Source organism: Vitis vinifera, chromosome 3 (assembly GCF_030704535.1).
Source record: "Vitis vinifera cultivar Pinot Noir 40024 chromosome 3, ASM3070453v1".
Taxonomy (NCBI): domain Eukaryota; kingdom Viridiplantae; phylum Streptophyta; class Magnoliopsida; order Vitales; family Vitaceae; genus Vitis; species Vitis vinifera.
Genome location: NC_081807.1, coordinates 17,861,991 through 17,870,117, shown reverse-complemented (window position 1 = coordinate 17,870,117; position 8,127 = coordinate 17,861,991). Strand labels below are relative to the sequence as shown.

The following is an 8,127-nucleotide window of genomic DNA, read 5'->3' as shown; positions in this document are numbered from 1 at the left end:
AATTTCTTTAAAATGAATTTAAGTATATTGGCAATTGACACATAGGGATTATGTATTCCTATATGGGATAGGAGCCACCACTTAATTAAGGATGTTGGAGATGTTAGAATGCCTAAATCATGTATAAATCACTTGCTTCTATTCATTCGAATCTTAGTTCCATTCGTTAATTTTTTTTAGTTCATGGTATCATTGTCTCATGTGGTTATGTGTTTTTAAAATTTTCAAACTTGGTGTATTCAATAATATAAGAGAAGACTAAAAGTTAGATCTTGCTTTTCATTCCTATTCATGAATAAAGCAAACATCATGAATGAACTAAGATCCATTTTTTATGCTAATATTGAATAACCTAATATACTAATTATGTTTCTTGTCATATTGCTTATTTTTAAATGACTTGCACATTGTCATTTTTTGGATTGGTCTAAGTTTTGTGACAATGTGGGAAATTTTAATTTGGTAGATTATATATTTTAAGCCTATTAATAGGATTTTATTAATAACTTTAGTTGTTGGTGGTATCTAGGAGTTGTGTTTATCTCTTGTACATCAAATGGATCGTTCTTGGATGTCAAAGGATAGGAGATCAAAGGATTATGCAGATGGGGTAGAAAGCTTTATCGCATTTGCATTACAATATTCCACATATAAAAACTCCATTAAATGTTTATGCCTTCAGTGTGGTAATGTGATATTCCACACTCCTCAAAAAATTAGAGAACATTTATTCTTCTATGGAATTGATCAGAGTTACCATACATGGTATTGGCATGGAGACGCTGCTCCAAGTGGACCACCAACTAGTAGGGCAGAATGGCATCATACAGTTGAATTTAACGATGTGGATAGTACAATAGAAATGGTTCAAGTTGCATATGATGATCGTAAGAATGACCCAAAATTGTTTGAAACATTACTTGAAGATGCTCAAAAGCCTTTATATCCTGGTTGTAGAAACTTTACAAAGTTATCTGCATTGGTCAAATTATACAACCTGAAAGCACGATATGGATGGTCTGATAAAAGCTTTTCAGAGCTTTTAAGTATTCTTGGAGATATGTTGCCTCTAAACAATGAGTTGCCTCTGTCTATGTATGAAGCAAAAAAAACATTGAATACATTGGGAGTAGAATATGAGAAAATACATGCATGTCCCAATGATTGCATATTGTATAGAAATGAGTTGAAGGATGCAACTTCTTGTCCTACTTGTGGAACTTCAAGGTGGAAGTTAGATGGAACAGGTTTTAAAAAGAGGAAGGGAGTCCCTGCAAAAGTAATGTGGTATTTTCCTCCTATTCCAAGATTTAGAAGATTGTTTTAGTCCCCAAAAATTGCAAAAGACCTCATATGGCATGCTCAAGAAAGAGAATTTGATGGTAAAATGCGTCATCCATCTGACTCCCCATCATGGAAGCTAGTTGACCACAGATGGCCTGATTTTGCTTCAGAACCTAGAAACCTTTGACTTGTCATTTCAGCAGATGGTATAAATCCTCATAGTTCAATAAGCAGTAGACATAGTTGTTGGCCTATTATAATGGTCATTTACAACCTTCCTCCTTGGTTGTGCATGAAAAGGAAGTTTATGATGCTATCTTTATTAATATCAGGTCCACGACAACCTAGAAATGACATTGATGTTTATTTAGCACCATTATTGGATGACTTAAAAATGTTGTGGGATGTAGGGGTTGAATGTTATGATCTGCATCAGCAAGAGGTCTTTACATTAAGAGTTGTTCTACTATGGACAATCAATGATTTTCCTACATATGGAAACTTATCTGGTTGTGTAGTTAAAGGATATTTTGCATGTCCCATAAGTGGGGAAGATACATTCTCTCACAGATTGAAGCATGGGAAAAATAACTCATATACAGGTCACAGAAGAGTTCTTCCTTGCAACCATCCTTTTAGGAAACAAAAGAAGGCATTTAATGGTAAACAAGAGTTTAGCTCACCTCCGCAACCATTGAGTGGAGAGGAAATCCTAAGGAAAATTGATGTCATTTCTAATTCATGGGGAAAAAATAAAAACTCCCGAGGCAAGTTGAATGTCAATACTACAAATTGTTGGAAAAAGAAGTCCATATTCTTTGATCTTGAGTATTGGAAATACCTACATGTTCATCATAGCTTGGATGTAATACACATAGAGAAGAATGTTTGTGAAAGCATCATTGGTACCTTACTCAACATTCCAAGTAAGACGAAAGATGGACTTAATTCTCGCCTAGACCTACTAGAGATGGGCTTAAGGTGTGAATTGGGGCCAAGGTTTGAATCAAATCGAACTTATCTCCCACCTGCATGTTATACGTTATCTAAAGTGGAGAAAAAGGTTTTTTGCCAAACTTTATCACAATTAAAGGTTCCTAAAGGTTATTGCTATAACATGAGAAACCTTGTGTCAATGGAAGACTTGAAGCTTTATGGTCTTAAATCACATGACTATCATACATTAATGCAACAGTTATTGCCAATGTCATTACGATCCCTTTTGCCAAAGCATGTAAGGCATGCTATTTGCATATTGAGTTTTTTTTTCAATGCTTTGTGTAGCAAAGTGGTTGATGTGTCTGCACTGGATAAGTTACAAAATGATTTGGTGGTGACATTATGCTTGCTTGAGAAGTACTTTTCACCTTCCTTCTTTGATATCATGCTTCATCTTACTGACATCTTGTAAGGGAGGTGAGACTTTGTGGACCAGTTTACCTAAGGTGGATGTACCCATTTGAAAGATTCATGAAAGTTTTGAAAGGGTATGTACGAAACCGTAATCGGCCCGAAGGTTGTATCGCTGAATGCTATATTGCAGAGGAAGCTATTGAATTTTGTACAGAGTATTTATCAAATGTAGATGTGATTGGGATTCCTATTAGTGCAAACATTGACCAAAAAGTTGGGGCACCAATACCTGGAGGTCAAGTTGTGACAATTGATTCCAATTTGTGGTTACATGCACATCATTATGTTTTAGAGAATACAACTATTGTTCAACCTTATATTGAGTAAGAACCACTAACACTTAATATTTGTGTCTGATACTTAAAATAACTTTAAGACATTAACTTTGAATTTCTTATAAATAATTACATAGAGAGCACATGGAATGGTTGAAATTGAAAAATCCTCGTCAATCAAAAAGACAAAAGTGGCTCCAGGATGAACACCTACGGACTTTTACTTATTGGTTGAGAAAAAAGGTATTGGAATGGTGTTAAAATGTGAAGTATTCTTTTTACTAATGTTTAACATACATAATAACTATTATTTATAATAACAGATTGAAGCTGCAATTGGTAATAATGAACCTATATCTGAAACCCTTAAGTGGATAGCTCATGGTCCTAGCCATTATGTCTCTAAATATCATGGATATGTCATTAATGGGTGTCGATACCATACCAAGGAACGAGATGACTTACGAGCTACCCAAAACAGTGGAGTTAGTATTGTAGCTTCAACAATGCAAATCGCAAGTGCAAAGGATCAAAATCCAGTGTTTGGTGAGCTTTGTTTCTATGGCATTATTACCGAGATCTAGGACCTTGATTATACCATGTTTAGGATACCGGTTTTCAAGTGTGATTGGGTTGATAATAAAAATGGCATAAAAGTTGATGATCTTGGCTTTACATTAGTTGACTTTAGCAAAATTGCTCATAAATCAGATCCTTTCATTTTGGCATCCCAAGCTAAGCAAGTATTTTATGTGCAAGACCAACTTGATCCAAGATGGTCGGTTGTTTTGTCAACTCCTCAAAAAGATTTCTTGGATATGGAAGGAGGTGAAGACTTTGTTGACAATTCGATTGAACACCATCCCTTTATAGGGTCATTGCCACAAATTGAAGCGTTTGATGTAATGGATGACTCAGATGCAACATGTATGAGAGGCGATTGTGAGGGGATTTGGATTGAGAACAAATCCTCTATGTAGCTATATTTTAATGCTAATGTATGAATAAAGGCCATGGAATGGGTTGCAACAGCCACAAAATAGGTAATTTTTATCCTTTCTTTATTTTTTTGCACAAAATATTGACCATTCTTTAACATCTCCCAATAACATATTTACTAAAACCTTTTCCCTAAATTGTGCATGGAAGATACTAAATTAGTTATGTTTGTGAGTAAAAAAATTATGAAATTTTTTATTATCAATATGCATGTTGTGTTTTCCAAACTTAATGTAACACAAACCGATAGTCTAAAAGCTTTCATAAGTTCTTATAGACTTGATGAACTTGTTGAAACCACGTGCTCCTTCCATGTTGATTCTTATAGGAAATTCCTACTGCAAATTTAGCTTTCTTATACAAAGGCCCTTGGGTTGCTTAAAATAAATGAAATGTTAAACAAAGCGGAAAAAAAAAGTTTAAATGAAGTGTTATCCTTGTTATATGATGAACAATTCTAAAAAGATCTATTGAATTAATGATCTATTGCATTTCATTGTGCAATGATTATGGATTTGTTTCTTTGAAAAGTTATGTTTTACAATTATTCTTTGACTAGGTTATATGCAATATAATTTTAACTAATCTTTATCATTTTTTATTTTTTTTCTTACAAGAATGGAGACAAAGGAAGGAGAAAAACCCATAAAAAGGAAGTACAGAGGGATGACACGGAAGCATATGATTATAAAAAATAGAAGCAAGGGGGTTAAGCTGCCGGTTAAGTACAATCTTGATGGCATTTTCATAAGAGAATCAGCAGTTCATCTAACAAGCTACTTAGGCATGTTAGCATGCACTATGGTGCCAATAAGATATAAAACTTGGCATGTTGTACCTAAACAGTTGAAGGATAAGTTATGGGACAACATTGAGGTAACCATTTCTTATTTAAATCACTTTGATGTAAAATGTCTATCATTCTTAATCTCTTGAAATTACTAAAGTTTGGTATTAAACTGCAGACTGCTTTTTCATTAAATCATAAAAGCAGGAGGAATTGTATGTTAACAATGGGAAAATGCTTTCGGTCCTTTAAAAACTTGCTAACAGTGAAGTACATTATTCCTTTCGAAGACCAACCGAAGCTCCTCAAAAGACCACCAATTCAATATACTTTTATTGAGGATGAAGATTGGACAATATTTGTCAAAGATAGATTGTCTGACAACTTTAAGGTATAATTAAGACTCTTTACATACCTCTTATTCACATTCATTAATTATAAAATTTTAATTTATAGGAATATCGAGAAATTCAAAAAGAAAGAAGAAAGAGAAACATTTATAATCACCATCTAAGTAGGAAAGGATATGCCGGTCTTGAGGAAGAAATGGTAAGTGTAATCCTATTAATTGTTTTTTATTTATTTTATGCATAATACATAATAGGGTTATATGATAATTATATTATACATTGTCCTATTTTGAAAGATGGTTGCAAGTGGATCAACTGAAACTATTGATCGAAGCATATTGTGGAAGAAAGCAAGGGAAAAAAAGGACGGCACCTTTGATGAAGTGGCCATACCAGTAATTGAGAAAGTAGTAAGTGAATATTTTTCAATTTTAATTACATATATTTATAATAAGTTATTTACAATAACAAATTTGCAATTTAACTTTATAATTAATATTTTTTAAGGACAAGCTATTGAAAGAGTCTCAAGAGAACGGTAGAAGTGTTAGTGGAAGTAATGATATACTTGTGGAAGCATTGGGTACTCCTGAGTATAGTGGTCGAGTTAGGGCCAAAGGGAAACACTACACACCTCGCCAATATTTCAATAGTGCTGCAAATCATGCTGTCAGGGATTTCATAGCAGCATCTAAAGAAGAACAAAGAATATTTCAAGCAGAAGTGCTAGCAAAACTGTCTCAAGTAGGAGCTGTTACTCCCTAATCTGATGTTAGCAGTTCAAACATGAAGCAAAAACAACTTCTCTCACCAGAAGTAGTGGATAAGCCAATCCGTAAAGTTGAAGATGTGACCCCACCAGAAGCAATAGAACCACAGAAGAAGGTATTTATTCAGTTAAGCTAATTTGATGACAAAGTTTCCTCTAATACGAGAAATAATTTAATTTAATTTTGTTGTTTGAATTGACTTCAAATGTTGGTGGCAACATATATGGTCTTCTTTGATGTGGCAACATATAATAGGATATGTCTAAATTATGGGTTGAGTTATATGCAATGGACTGAAATGTTATCATGCAAGTTTGTTGCAATTGAATGTAAATGAAATTGCATTTATCATTGTAATAGGAGCTATAAGGTGATTGATGATGATAATCCATTTATGTTAGTTTTGTATAAACCCACTAATATTGAAGTGATTATTGTGAATTAAGTTTTGTAGGTTAGAAAATGTGAGCTGGCCATAGGCACCAAGGAAAATATAGTGGCAGGTGGAACAATTATACTTGAATGTGGTCCCAACTATTTAGTAGTTGTTGATGCTCCTTATGATTCAAGTGCACCCCTTCCCATTCCTATTCCTGGACAAACTACTACTGTTGGGGCTGCAATTGGTTACCAAGTTTTGTGGCCAACTGATTGGTCATCATCCGTACTCCCATCTTAGTAAGTAAATTTAATTACCAAACTTTATAGTGACTTTATATATATATATAAACTAGTTAATTTGATTTGTACCATGGTTCTTAATTGTACAGGCATCTAAGAAAGCAAAGAAACAAAAAGTAAATGAAGTTAAAGTCAAATCCAAGGGTGAAAAACCACAAGATATGAAAAATTTTGAGACATTGGTTGGCCTCATGCTGAGTACATCAAGAACACACCCTGTAAACTTCCTAGATGATGTTTTTGGTGAGAGTTTCAAGACCTTCATGATGAAAGAAGATATGGAAATGATAATATCATCAAAAGAAGTGTCATCCAATTGTATTTTATACTACATCTGGTAAGAGATTTTATAATTTTTGAATGACTTTTCACAAGATTATGAGATAAAAGGTTATTTTCTAATGACCTATAATGATTGTTGATAACTTGTCATGTGGGTTATAATCAGGCATTTGCATAGAAAGTTGATTGATGCAAAGCAGGCCGAACGATATGTTTTTTTCAATCCAGCATTGGTCTCAAAAGCTGGAATGGGAGAAGGAAGCAAGGAAAACAGGTCAAGGGTTATTGCAAATCGACTAAAGAATACAAAGCATGCTGAATATATGCTTATTCCATACAACCCAGAGTAACCTTTTATCCTAAATATCAATATGGTGTTTGTAAGTTAGTTTGTGATGTTTGAATTTGTGGATACTATATTACAATTTTCATTTCTTTTCTTTAGTTTCCATTGGGTGTTAGTGGCATTGGAGATGAAGAAAATGATTGCATATTACCTTGATCCAATGGCCTGTCAACCATGTGATGATCTTAAGGACATAGTTAACATGTAAGTATATATTTTCTCCTATTTTAATACAATTGATAGTGTCTAAATAACATCTTTTTAATTCTTTTTGTAGGGCAATGAGAATCAACCCACCGGAAAAACAGAAAACATCAAAGAGGGAGCCAACTTGGGTGAAAGTGGTTGTAAGTACTTATTTGTTTAGATTAAAATATATTGCTTCACCACTTAATTTATGACAAAATTAGAAAATGAATGGTTATTAATATGATCATCAATAAGATGCTAAAGAAGTAAGAACATCATTCTAGTGTTTATTGCAATTGTTGATACTTTTCCCATAGTGCCCAAGACAACCAGGTAGTGTGGAATGTGGGTATTACATGATGAGATATATGAAGGAAATCATTGCTAATCCAAACCAACTAACATCAAAGGTTTGCACTCAATTCAATTCATATGGTTGGTCATTTTACTATAGCACTTTTTTTTTTTGGTCAATTGAACTTAGTGAATTGTATATGTCACTCCAATTCAGTTTTGCGAGAAGAAATCATATAGAAGAAATGGAAATTAATGAAGTTCGATCAGATTGGGTTATGTTAGTGACTCAGTTAATCATTACTCATGTTTGAAAGTACCTCTTCTAACTTATAGTCTAATACAACTTCATATTCTTTTAAAGATGTGGTCAATATTTTGTTAATGTTAATTTTATAATGGATTTATTCACAATGATAATTTGTTAATGTATATCTTTGTACTCCTAGTTGGCAGT

At 33.4% G+C, this 8,127-nt stretch overlaps 1 long non-coding RNA gene across 1 annotated transcript; it reads left to right on the top strand.

Moving 5' to 3' along the window:
* Positions 1-7,132: 7,132 nt before the first annotated feature.
* LOC104878919 (uncharacterized) lies at positions 7,133-7,611 on the top strand. Its single transcript, XR_009465374.1, has 3 exons — positions 7,133-7,187; positions 7,287-7,391; positions 7,465-7,611. It is a non-coding gene; the product is annotated as an uncharacterized LOC104878919 (long non-coding RNA).
* Positions 7,612-8,127: the final 516 nt, after the last annotated feature.